Source organism: Cryptomeria japonica, chromosome 1 (assembly GCF_030272615.1).
Source record: "Cryptomeria japonica chromosome 1, Sugi_1.0, whole genome shotgun sequence".
Lineage (NCBI taxonomy): Eukaryota > Viridiplantae > Streptophyta > Pinopsida > Cupressales > Cupressaceae > Cryptomeria > Cryptomeria japonica.
This window is the reverse complement of record NC_081405.1, coordinates 216,372,162-216,386,563: the sequence shown is the minus strand read 5'-3', so window position 1 is coordinate 216,386,563 and position 14,402 is coordinate 216,372,162. Positions and strand designations below refer to the sequence as shown.

At 39.1% G+C, this 14,402-nt stretch overlaps 1 protein-coding gene across 2 annotated transcripts in view; it reads right to left on the bottom strand.

Annotated features, from left to right (window-relative positions):
• LOC131042896 (phosphatidate phosphatase PAH1) overlaps nucleotides 1–14,402 on the bottom strand; it is a 36,506-nt gene that overhangs the window by 11,833 nt on the left and 10,271 nt on the right. The gene's annotated exons all lie outside the window — the stretch shown is intronic.

Genomic DNA, 14,402 nt, shown 5'->3' with positions numbered 1-14,402 from the left:
CTTACCCTTCATATTTGATATTGATACTTTGGTACATGATTTTGATAGACGGATAGTGCTTTCATATATGTTGTATATGGATGTTTATTTTAGCTCATGAATATATGGGACTTAGAAAACAGCATTGATTCTCATTCAGCTGATTTAAGTTATATTGGATAGTTATACCTTTATGTGATTACTAACCCTAATTTCCATGTTTTTCTTTAAAGAGAATATAAATGCTAGTTTGATCTATATATGATTCAAATGGTTGATATGTTATGAAAAGATATAGTTAAATGATCAATTAAAAGTTGATATGATTGCATTATAATATTAAATTATTGTTCAAACATGCACGGTGATTTAGGAAACATTCAAAATTGCTATGGATTATTATTGCGATATGCATGAGAGTATAGGATGAGATTGAATCATGTTGATCCATGATTTTGATGCTAATTATGATGATGAGTCATGATTCATTGATTCTTGTATATGTGATTTATCTAGATTGCTTCGGCTAAATAATGCAAATTCAATCACATTGCTTTGAAAATATATGTTCTTGGTGTATTTGATGTGCACAATGAGTGTGTAGATAACCCTTCACGTACGTCAAAGACATCTTCCCATCATTTCCTTAATTTCTCATTATAAAAACCCTACATTTTGGTGAGTTCCCATATGAAAAGAATAAAAACGAATTGACATTTATGGATTTCAATATGTAATATCAAATATGTAAGTATGAACTCTTTCACTCTCATATTTGTGTGTTTAAACTTTAAAGTTAATGTTAAATTTAACCAGTGTTCTTGTTTTGAAAGTTCAATATCATGATATTTTCAGTTTTAATGTAGAAAATTTATAAATTATTAAATTATATTTAAAAATGGCATCTCCAACTACCCCCATCTCCTATTTTTCAAAAAAACACAAACTAGTACCCATACCAATCTCCTATACCAGGACCAGTATCCTAGCAACTATGCGTTATGTAGTTTTGCAACCAATACAAGATGTTATGGCAGGAAATCAATAGATTGCAATAGGCACCCAATGCCCCAACAAAGAAGAAAAATGTTGTCCATAATGATATTCCTTGTACAAGCAATTCAATTCAAAAGGTTGGTAAAGATAAAAATTTCTTGAGTAAAGTGAAAAGCCCCCTCTTGTGCCACAAGACAATGTCGGGTCTAAATAAATAAGTGTGTTGTCAAAACTGTTGTCATTTTATGACACCCTTGGTCCATCAATGAGAACCGATCAGAGATATGTTCCATGGACCAGTGCTGCCCCAGTTGATCAAGGAGAAAAGAAATGGAATTATGAAGTGTGAAGTGCTGTCTTGTCAGAAGGAAGTTCCTAAGTTCTTCTACCCCGGAACCCCCAGGTTCCCAAGTTCCTAGTTCTTCTACCCCGGAACTCCGGAACCCCCAAGTTCCTAGTTCTTCTACCCCAGAACTCTGGAACCCCCAAGTTCCCAAGTTCCTAAGTTCTTCAACCCCGGACTCCGGATGCCCCAGGTTCCCAAGTTCCTAGTTCTTCTACCCCGGAACTCCAGAACCCCGAAGTTCCCAAGTTGCTAAGTCTTCCCAACTTTGGTGACCCAAGTCTCTGAAGTTTCCCCAACTTCGGTGACATAGGTCTCCGAAGTTCCCCCAACTTCGGCGACCCAGATCTCTGAAGTCTTCCAAACTACTTCTGGCTTGCAACACTTCCAAATGGCGTGATCAACACTCAAAGCTTTAAATGCTCCAACAGCTTTGGTGACTTATGCAACTTTTTTTGTGGAGCCGCAGAGGTGCATTTAATGTTTTTGGCAGGATTTCCATCAAGGGAGGTACGGGGCCATGCTTGTTGTGGTGACTTATGTCATGTTTGCATACTCTGACTTTGGAAGGTCAGTCAATCCACCCTTCTCAGAATTGTCTTTTGTGGGTATGGCTAGGTTGCTTGCATGTACAAGTCATGTGCATGCACTTCCCTGCACTCCCAGACTGACATATAGGGGTCATGATCACTCTTGTAACCATTTTCCTATATAAAGGCTGTTAAGCCTCATTGTAAAGGGTTCTCTCCCTGTTGGCTTGAGCTATTCCATGCTCTCCCACTTCTCTTGTATTTATCTTGTATTTGTGCAACTGTAAGTTTGGCCATTGGCCTTATAATTAATTAAAATCACCATTTTTGCCTACTTTCAACTTATATATGCTGTGAATGTTTCCTTACCTTCATCATAGGTGTATGTTTTGTGGTCCTTCTCTCATATATGCTGGGTTAAATTTATTTCTGAATGTGACTTGTGGGAAACCTTCTCCCCTCTTGGCATTCTGTGAATTCTAACCTTCATACATGCATTGGGGTTACTCATACAACTGAAGTTTGTGCATCTCCTGGGTGTTTTAGTTGATTTTTTGTGTCATTTCGAGTAGGGAGAGGAACAATCTCTTCTTGGTGCATCACCTCCTTTTATTTCAAGCATTTCTCTCTTCCCTTTACCTCTGCAATTTGTTAGGATAGGCCTAGGAGTTAGTTTTGAAGTGTTGAGTTGGTTCAACACCTACACCTAGATTGAGAAGGAAGCTGGTCTTCTCCGGAGATTCAACCCCTTTGCGCAAGGTTCCACACTTAAGGGTTGTTTCCATGTTTCACAAGGTTGCTAAGTTGATAGCTCAGCAAGGGTGCAAGCTTTTGTGATAACAAAAACCTATTATTGATAGAATACCTTTGAGTCATCCTATTGTTGAATATCCACATGCTATGCAAATCTAGGAGACAATAAAACCCAACAAACATCATCTTGGTCTAGGGTATACAAGTATTATAAATTTCCACATACAAAATATTCAAAACCTATCAAATTTTTGTTTGGAGGTATCCAAAACAACAATCAGGTTGAGTTTACACTTGTTGATTAGTCACTTAAAATTGACAAATTGTCATGTCATTCAAAATCAACTTGTACTAAAACCCATCTGGTCCAAAAGAAGGCATTGTGGACGTTGAGGACATATCTCCCATGACTGTTTTGATCTCCACCAATGGCCTAAGTTTGGGGATGGTGATAGGATGGCACAAATACATATAGTACTTGAAAGTTTAGTTATAAAAAGATGCATAGGAATAAGTACAAGAATCTTAGAATTGCAAATGAAAATTAAAAAAAATATTGGGATACTAAATAAGCTACTAAACTAGTAAACAAGTAAACTAATAAAACATTAAGCAGTAAAGTTGTAAACACATTGCAAAACATTTGAATTTTGAAGTAAACATTAACAATGAAAATGTTGAATAAAAAATTTATATTATATTCAAAATTTCATAATGCTGATTACAATGACAAATCTTCAAAATAACAAAATAGCGTGAAGTGATGCCTCTATCATCCCCTAACTCCTCATCACTAGAACTATTGGACTCCACATGCTCAAGCTTCTCCAAACCAATACCAACCAGCCCTATTTGTGTAGCATCATCACCAACTTGTGCTGGCTCCTCAAGCTCTATATCCCATTGTGATGTTGGACTCTCCCTATGAGATGCAAGGTGTTATGTACAGACACAATCTTCTCCAAGTCCTAGAGGTAATCTTGTCCCTCTTAATGGAGTGGATGAAACTATAAGTAGACCAATTCCTTTCAACAACAAAAGAACTAGAAACCTAAGATAGCAAATGAATGGTTAGAGAGGTAGTCGAAGAAGTAGGCCCATGCATAGTCCACCATTAAATTGGGTTCTCTTGTGCCATAGTCTCTCTATATATCTTGGCCTCCTCAAAGTGACCCCTAAGAATGGCAAAATTTTGTCCACTCAATACAAATGATGTGAGCATTTGAAGAATCATACATCTTTTGGATAGCCTTAATGAACCCTACCTTCACCTATGAATCCTATATGGGTACTTCCCATTCAATGCATAGGCAGCCATGTGCAAGGGAGTTTGAGCTTCTCTCATCTCTAATGATTGATTGCCTGAATTTGTTCAATCACAATGTGGGATCATTCTATCACACAACAACCTTCATTTGGTCAAGCATAGATCAATGCACTCATATGGGTCTCTCCAACACTAAGTGCATTGGTATCCCCATATCTAATCACTTTAAATATTGGAGTAATGATGGAGACAATATATTTTGCATCACCCCAAAAGACATCTCCATCTCCTCACTACATCCTTCACCCTCTTCCCCTACACTATCTTAGAGTCAAGCCACCAATTTGATTCTGCTATCTTAAACATTCTTATCTCCTATATTAGCTGCCCTCTCCTATTACATTACACCCTCCTTATTGTTGAGAAAATGTCTCAGCCTTGCTATTGCTATTTTTTAATTTAATTATTAATTGGCAAATTGTAATTATCTTTTAGTTGTCATGAAAGTTGCTAAATGCAATTGTGACAACCTGTAAGATGTTTTTTTATTGTCAAAATAGTAAAAACATGAAAAAGGGGAAAGATAAATGAAAACTTGATAAGATAAGGAAGATCTTTCAAAAGGCAGATAGAATCACAAGTTGAAAGAGGAAGTTTTTTTGTGATTTGTGACTAAATTGTTTTCGAAACCATTTGTGATTTATTTATTTATTTATTTATTTCACAGGTTATTGAAGCAAAAAAGTGCTACAAGAATTCAAAGAGAGAAATGTATTGATGTAACTCATTTCAAGGATTAATACAAGTCTTGGATCTCTTTGGGTGTGAAGTTTTTTCCCGAAAGAGTTTCTCCATGTAATTATTGAGTTATGGTTTACATTTATTTTGTTATCCATTTCCATCTTTGATTTATTGCTATGTTTATTTGGTTGCATAAAATTATCAACATAATTTCACTGTAAAGTTTCATCTTGTTTTCAACATTTGGTATCAAAGCCAAGTTGGCTTGATTTGATAAGGGGGCACCTTTCTTGAAGTGTTTGATGTTGCACATGGACATGGAGATGAAACATGTAGAGATTCCATTGGAATATTCTCAAGACCACTTGATGAGTTGTATTGTAAAATCGTAATATTATGTTGTAATTATTTAATATGGTGCAAATATATTTTAAAAAGAGAATACTTAGTACCCAATATTAAATGTGGGATCAAGGGTTACGTATTGTGAGCACATGGTTTTGTGGCACATGGTTTTACTTTACCACTAGTTGTATTTGTGTGAGATTTTGTATAAAAAGCAAGCACACGTTTGGTGGTTAAGGTTGGCTGGTGGTTTGAGTTGTCATTGTATTGAATCCTTTGGAGGATTGCAATTGTGGAGCATGGCATGGGATGTGTGGATTTACGCTTGGACACATGGGAATGCATTGGAGGGCTTGATGATTCGAGGGTATTCATTGCAACTGCATAAGTGTTTTGTATTGATTTATGGCTGATTAATATGATTGAGTATGGATGTTTTTGGAGGCTATGTTTTTTCCTAGGGTATATCTTGTGTTAACTTGTGGCTTGTCTATTTGATCTTTGCATAATGGTGGTTCTATAAGCTTGTATGCATGCTTTTCTCTCATGGGTTATGTAAGAAATGGATTAAATGTAACTAGGTATTCCACATTATTTCCTAACACTTATTAATGGGATATACTTTCAAATAAGGATTGGCACCGTCACCGCATATCCAATACTCATATTTTAAATTTATGACATTCCATACAGAAGATATGCGAGGATCATGATCTAAAATTGGTTGTCTTTGCAAAGAATTAGATGTGACAAAGGCAAGGGATATACAGACGGCTAGAGATCATTCCTATGGTGTTCTTATCTACATGGGATTTAATGATTTATTAGGCAGTAGCTGTGAAAGGATGCGACCAGTGAAATCAGGTGCAGAGAATGGTGGGCTTGACCATTCTCCTTCACTGCTATTTTTTCTGCTATGAAAATATAAGTGGCTGCTTAACAGTGTTGATGAAGACTACAGCTAACCAGCACTGGTTACAAATATGATAGCATGAAAGAGTAAGCTTGTAGGCATTTGTGTTCAAAGTATATTAAAATTCTTCACACATATTGGCAGCACCAATTGTTCTGTTTAATATTAGTTGGGGATTTTCACCCTTTGTTTTTGCAATTCTAGAAACCCTAGCCCTACATTATTTTTAGCAACCAAAACAATAATGATCCAAGAAATGGATCCAAGTTACAATCAGTGGTTGGTTTGTTTACTTGGTCAGAGAGCCAGTTTAACTCCAAATGGAGATGCATTTTCACCAGTTTCAGTGGTCAGAAATTTTTTACTCACGTCAGGTGAAGACGCAGGATTATCCAAAGCATCCTAGGGAAGATGGGTAGGTTTGCAAGGCTTAGAAGATGGTGGTTTTCAATTTTTGATCAATTTGCTGCTTCCCACAGGCAGTAATTCATCATCAACTGCATTGTACACAGATTTGCCCCGATGGAAGCAGCAATTTAAACACAATCAAAACACGGGTTAGAATATTCAGGTTTTTGTAAGTTCAATTTAACCCATATGCATTGGTTGGTGTGTTTTGGCACCAAATGAATGTATAGGACGTTATATCATGCAGTTTGGAACATGATGCTATACATTGTAGGATTTAAAGGCTTTCAGAATTTATTTTGAAGCTTGGTTGGTTGATGTAAAGGCTTACTACAATGTATGTTATCTTCATAATAAAAATGAGGAGCAATTAGCTCACTCTTGCTGTACTCCTCTTTTGAGGGTTTCTCCAGGGTAAGTTCTTCTGTCTAAGTCATTATCTATCATCTTTTCTTATTTTTAATGTCATGTTACTATGCCTAAGAGATGTTAAACTACCTTCAACACATAAATGTTAAGTGAATGTACTAAAGAACACACTATAAACACAATTTAGGAGGTGTTTGTGAGAAGAAACAAGTTGAGCATCTGTTGTTGATGAGGTGTTTGAGAGCATCACACTCAATTTACTGATCAAATAGAAAGGTTGACTACAATGTGTCTACAAAAGGGCTACCAACAGGAACAATGTTACTCATGAGTTTTCTTAAGCGGTTGAGAAGTTTCTCAGACTATGGTTGTGTTTGCAACTTCGATTGCTTGTAGCCTTAATATACAGCCTTTACAGAATGGAGTTCAAGCTCTTAGGGTGGCTTCATGACCTCTAGTAATTGCATTTATCTTTGTTTCTCTGCATGTTTCATATACACTTTCCCATTGAAGAACATTTAGATGTTGTGATTAATTGAGAACCAAGGTTTTGGGGCAATCTCTGGTTCTTCATGCAACATTAGTTCCAAAACATGACACTGGATGGTTATTTTGACCTTCAGCACATGTCGATAAAACTTTATAATGCTACACTTTGGAGCAATAATGCTGTAGAGTCCAAAGTAATAAAATAGAATGATTAGTTACAGTTACTGATAAATCTATACATCTAAATCTCTCCAATTGTGCATGGATACATGAGGAAGTTACCCAAGCAAAGGCCATTCAAAGTAGATCATCCAAATATTGAATGGCTGGGCTTAGAGGTAGTTATTGGATTGTAATCATGTAACTTTCAAAAGAAACTGCAGGGAATGCAATGACATCCACTCTTGCAATTTATTCTGTAATTACCTTTAAGGACTTTTTATTTATGTTTTCTACTCTTTTTCTTTTTCGCTTGCCCTTATGTTACCAGTTAGGGTTCAGTTCTGGTGGTATGCCAATTTTTTTCCCCAGCTTCAGTATGTCTGGGTTTGATACATACATATGGACGTATGTATATATATTTATATGCATATTATGTTCATGTATATGTACAAACACATATATAATTTCCAAAAAAAATACAGAATTGAAAACACAAATGATGGTAATTAAGATAATTGATAATAATAAGTACTTGAACTTGATGAGAGATTGCCAATGTAAGAACAGAAATTTTGTGCACTAAATGATTTATTTTAATTCCTTACTTAGTAGATGTTATATTTCTTCATAGTGCATGCAGATTAATGTTGGGCAAGCTCAGAGATGTTAGACATGAAATTGCCTTCTATCCACTAAGCAACTATATAATGTTATGATTATCAGTCTCCCAACTCACCACACATATTTGGACAGTCTTATATTCAAATTAAATGAGCATAACTCCATCTTATGAATTTATTCTCAATGCGTCATGTCCATTAGAACAGGCATGGCCAAATTGATCGTTTCTTGAAGGATTCCTTTGAATGGCAACCGGAAACAGAATTGATTCCTGCCTTAATTGACTGAGTATCTGCTATACAATCCCTTGACTGGCAGCTAGATCCAGAATTGATTCCTGCCTTGATTAGCTAATTATCTCTTATACAATCTTTGGAGTTGGCATGCTATGAATATTTCCTTGAAAAAAATGAGCTCTAGTTCAAATATGACGAAATTGTGCACTTACAAGCTGAACATTACAAAACATTATAAAAATCATTTCAATTAATGGTGAAAATTTTATTTTTTATCAAGTGACTAATCTGTTCTTCTATTTTTCTTTTGAGATGTGGTCTTTTTAAATAAGGCACCTTTTTTTTAAAATTCCCTCTGGTTCGCACAGCTACTCCCAGAGGATGATCCAAGGACTGTTTTATCATCTACCAAACATTAGGATAGGATACCCGAAGGTATTCTATCCTCTCCTGAAAAATCACTACTGATTCCAAGGTCTATATGTGGGAACAAGCGACTTTAGTGGAATAGCTTCTTGGGTAGTGTATGCTGAAATTTCAAGGGGGACTTACGTTTGACAAGTATCTTGAACTGCTGGACTTAGATGGATTTAGCAATTTTAGGCTCTTCTTTTTTTGGAAATTTTCTGGGATTTAAACTTTCAAAAGAAAGGGAAAAAGAAATAGGGTTTAGGAAGGCTAATCTAATCCTACGAATTTCGGAGACGGTATCAACTAGGTGCTCTCGAGAAACCAAACCTTGCTTCGCCACACTAAGGACAACTACACAAGGCCAGTGCAATCTTCAATGGGTTGTGCTTATGATCGAGATGTTGGGATGCACAGGGGATGGGCTCAAACTAACTTTGCACGGTAGAATGGAAATCATCCATTTACCAAAAGTATGAGCGGAGATACACCATCAATTGACACTTATCAAATCCTTCATTCAAATTAACAACAATGAAAGCAAATCTAAATTAATTCTAACTAAGTGTTGAGGCAATTGAAACCATGCAAATCATTCAAATAATAGAGATTACAAAGCAGCGCACATGCAATATATTATCTGGAAATGACCTTAAGCAACAATACATCAAAAACCTCACCCTTTTCAAATGAGAGGAGGCAACCTTATATGGTTTCTCAAAAATAAACGAATGGCCGAGATCAAACAGTGATCAAGGGCCAAGATTCAAAGTCCTAAAACCTAATTAGGGTTTCCTGAAATACTATCAGTTCAAACAAATGAAAGAGTGACAAGTGGTGCAACTGCTAATTTCACTGAGGTGAGTGGCCACTTTCCTCTTTCAGAGATTCAACGTATCTGGACACAATGAGCTTGACCTCCTCCATGGTGACACTTGGCAAACCACCAATCTGGAAGTTGATGAGGTCCACATCGTCGGCGCATGCGGCAAGGGTGCCTTCCCACTCCACTGCTTGGGTGAGTAAGTTGCCATCGATGGAGAGGAAGTTTGCAATCTTTGAAAGATCGCCTTTGTCAATCATCCCTGAATCCCGGAAGAAGCTTGCCTGAATCCTGGCTCTCAAGTTCTCTGTTTGTAAATGCTTCTCCCTTAGGCTCTCCTTCTTCCAAATCTCTAACGCCACACGGAATACCTTGCCCAGGATCTCTCTAACACTTGCCTCTGTCTCAAAACACTTGGTCTCGAATTTCTTCAGAACCTCAATCCGAGTGACCAGAGTATAGTACCACGTGCCGAAGTTGTACCTGTCTCCTGTCTGTATGATGCCTGCATCCACTAAGCTCCTCTTTGATATGCCTCGGATAACCTTCAGGTGAGGGAGTATTTCATTCTGAATTTCATCCACTTCTTCCCAATTGGATGCTAGATCCTGGATACGATCAATCAACAAAGAAGTTGCCTCATGTGCCGATACTAAGTTTTCCACCAGGGTGTCAGCACGCACCGAAGCGTCTGAAATCCATTCCTTTTCTTGAGTATACGAGCCCTTCATATCATCATAGTCCTTCGTTGATCCCTGCTGAAGAGGCTGTGGTGGAGTAGCCGGGACTTCATGGTTGAGCGGACTGGTAAGATGGAGAACATACTTCTTCCACTGTTGGTTCTCTTCTTCCACTTTCTTCCTCTTTTCCTTTTCATGAGCCAGCCTCGTCTTTAGAACGTTGCAGGAGTCATCAAAATATTGGATCTCTTGGTCCTGGGTAGGCTTACCAATCTCTATGGTGGTAACCTTGTAATCATCTGTCGTGACATTGTCCCTAGTCTTCCCTTCTTTGGGCACTGCTATCTGGACTGTCCTGAATCCGGCACTGTCTCTCTGAATCAAGGAAAACTTCCTGGCTGGTTTGGGCGGTTTAACTATAGCGGGTTCATTCACCTTCTTCAGGAATGCTGCGGTGACCTCCCCGGTTGAGTGGGCCTCCTTGGGAACCTTGGCCTTTATCCTTGCTCTCAGCCTATTCGGAATGGTTGATTGTTCTACAGTGTTCCGTTCAAACTCATCATCTACCTCTCCTGGGTTCGTTGGTATGCCATCCAAGAAGATTGCAGGTGCTTCAATTTGCCCCCTGTCTGGACTTCGGAAGACCTTTTCCACCACCTCCTCAACTGGCTGGGAAAGCACTCTTACTTCATCATCAATCACACAGATGTTCATCTCTTGCTCCCCAATTGCACTCTGATCAAGTGCAATGGAAGCAGCACTTAGGATGGAGTGACTTTTGCTGGATTCTCTTCTCTCACCTACAGCCCTTTTCCCTGTGACCTTTGTGGAGCTTCCACCCAACTCCTTCCTCTTTCGAGACCCAACACTTTCTGGATTTTGAGCATCACCGGCGGAGGTACAAAGGTCGACGGACAGAGTATCATCTACTCCCATTAATTCATAAGTCAAAGTCATACCTTTGGCTTTCAACTGTTTTGTCTTTTCAGACGCCCACCACCTTGAGTACTCAACCACCGACCTCATGAGGTCTGCTAGATCCGATTTCTCTCCCTCTGTCCAATCTATTAAGACTAAGGGTTCATTCTTCATCTTTTCAAAGCCCGGCTGCTGAAGTTCTAGGCTTTCTTCTACCTGATCAGCAACTCTAAATACTTTCATTGCTCTCACCATACTCAAAGGAATTCTTGAGCAGAACCTCTTCCGGATCTCGAAACTATCGGCTGCATTAGCCCAGTAGTCTTCTAGATCCAGTCTGTGCTCAAACGTTGTTCCTTCGATCTTCTTTATCCTATGAAATGGATCGAAATCTTTTCTTGCCTTGTATTGATAGAAGGGATACCAGGCCAGTTCTTTCTCAGCGGTGGCTGCAGCCTGTGATGATGGACATGTTTCCAGCCCATTACCAATTGTAAGTGAGGACGTCCCTGCCTTCTTCTGCTTATCCCTTTGAATCACTATATACTCCTCCAATTGTCTCACAACCTCGAGCAACACCACTCAGTTGGTAGGATAAGCTGGAAGCTTGTATGGAGGCCCAAAGAATCCCTGAATTCGGAGGTAAGTGAACTTTGGATATTGGATGTACCAACACCCGAACCGACCGATGAAGTCCATAGACTCTTGAGAGAGCCTCTGGTGCAGGCCACCTTGAAGTGTCCGGGTAATGTGCATCAGGAAGGTATCATTCACCCTTTTGAAATGGAACTTCTCCTCCATGTGGAACTGGGGATAGCAATCATATAATGGAAATTGGTTCTCCTTGTTCCCAACTTCTCTACAAGTGAGACCTTTGTACCTGTAGGAGGTCCTGGCCAAAGAATAAAACAAGTAAGAACTCATGAGGAAAGTCCTATTCGCCTCTAGGTTCCTTAGCTGGCTGTCTAGGTTGTCGCTGATCATCCGGGTTCGAATGGAGCTCCCTGAGGATTTCCTATTATTCTATTAAGCAAGACAATCATGTCCCCAATGTCCTCCTTGAAGTATGCTCGCACTAGGCTCTTTCTCTGGAGTTTGGAGGCGCCCTTCCTCGGCTTGTCTAGCCAGGAATGGTTAACTATGGCATCATATTCCTCTAGGTGGTCATGGTACAGACTGTCAGCTTCGTCCTTTGTCATATATACTGCGTTGTGGTACTCGGGGATCCTGAAGGCCTCTCTAATGGCCTCATCGCTGACATTTGCCAACACTCTTCCATCAGGTGCAACAATATCCTTACTGATGGGGTTGTAGTGTTTGGCACATTTGACTACTAGTTCATTGCACTGCATGGTGGGGAGGAAGCCGGCAGCATGCACGATACCACTCTTCATCATTTTTTGTGCAATGGTGGTAGGCACAAGGTTGTCTAGACCAAACATTCGCTTCTTAAACTCCCTCAGATTGATGTGTCCGAGGTTGGTGTCGTTGATATTCTTCCACTTTGAAGTCATCCTTGACTCTGGAGGAGCATCTTTGTCTACCTGGAATTTCATAATGTATAAGGCCTGCAGGCAAACAATGGAAATTTTAAAGTTAGAAAAGGATTTGCAAAGATTTGAAAATAACGGGGCTGCGAAATGGCTAAGTGTTGGAAAATTTTCCCTTTTTTTATTCTCATACTTAGCCATAAAAATCGAATTTTCACCTTAAAACCCTCAGTCTTAAGGTTGGTTGTGGTTACCACCAAGTGTCAAAACTTTCAAAAAAAATTCATACTAAGCCAAAAAATGATTTTCTTCCTCCAAAATTTTCGAAAAAATCATTTATTAAATTCTGGAAAATATTCAGAAAATTCACAATTTTAATTTCACCTCTAACTTGGATAGAAGTAAGGCTAGAATTTTCTCCGAAATATTCAGAAAATTCAGAAAAGTTTGGATGATTCTTCCTCGTACTAGTTGCCTTTCTCCAGAAATCTGTAAACCTTTTGCCAAAAAATATTATCCAACTTCCAGCAATATCTAGAATTTTCTCCAGATGATCTTCAAACTGACATACTTTACTAAGCTCTCCTTAGTAACTTTGAACTTCTTGGTGTAATAATGAAGTTGATAATGAAGTATTTGTAGACAAGGTTAAATCTTCAAGTAGAAACCCTTAAAATCATCCAACCCATACTTCTAATTTTAACTTCATGTTTCCCAGTTTTAAGACAATATCTCAAAAAAAACATTCCATTTTGATTTAAGTTTGAAGATATTTATCGATTCTCCAATATTCCCTTTCAAAAAAACTTTCCATTTTGATTTAATATCTCAATAATCTTTCAATATTCTTTTCCTCAAAAAAAACTTTCCACTTTGGATTTATTTTGAAGATATTTAATAATCCTTAGATATTTTCTTCATTTTAGATTTAATTTCGAAATCTCTGTGGATTTTGTGACATCATGTTGACTTTGTTTGACCTTCCATGTGTAGGCGGACCTTTAATGGGTTGTTTTCATCTTGGGCAGACTTTAGGAAGGATTCCATCAAGGCGAACTTTGAAGGCTAAGGCATAGGGCGGACTTCAGGCAAGTTTCCTTCATGGCCTAGGCGGACTTTGGTGTGTTGGTTATCATGGCCTCTTCCAAATCATGGCGGACTTCAAGCAATATCTCCATGGGCGGAATTTAGAAACACCTCCTAGGGCGGACTTCAAGCAACATCCCCTAGAGCGGACTTCTAGCAAGGCTCTTCTTCCATGACTTAGCATCTTGGGCGGACTTCTAGCAAGGTTTCCACATGACTATGGCGGACTTTGGTGGCTTCTCCACCTTGGACGGACTTCTGGCGCCTCTCCTTATTGTTCTCTTTACCCTTGGCAGACTTTAAACTTGGCACCTCCTACCTTGCTCTCTTACTTTGGCGGACTTGGGAGAGGGCTCCTACATGGTCTCCTTTACCTTTGGCGGACTTGGGACTTGGCACTCATGTGACCTCCCAAAGGCATGGCGGACTTCAGGCAAGGCTCCTTCATGACCCTTCTAACCTTGGCGGACTTTGGCCTTTGCTCCTACATGACCTCCTTCTTGGTGAAAATTTGGCTAAGGCATGGGGCGGACTTTGGAGAGTGCTCCACATTGGGCGGACTTTGGTGTTAGCTCCTTCATGGCCCCCTAAGGTGTGGTGGACTTTAAGGATAGCTCCTCCATCGCTTGGGCAGACTTTAGGCATCCCTCCTCTTGCTTGGGCGGACTTTGGAAGGCTCTCCACCTTGGGCGGACTTTGAAAGGCTCCCCTCATAGCTCTCTTCAAGGCAAAATTTTGGCACGGGGCGGACTTTGGAGAGTGCTCCACCTTGGGCAGACTTTGGTGTTAGCTCCTTCATGGCCCCCTAAGGTGTGGCGGACTTTAAGGATAGCTCCTCCATCACT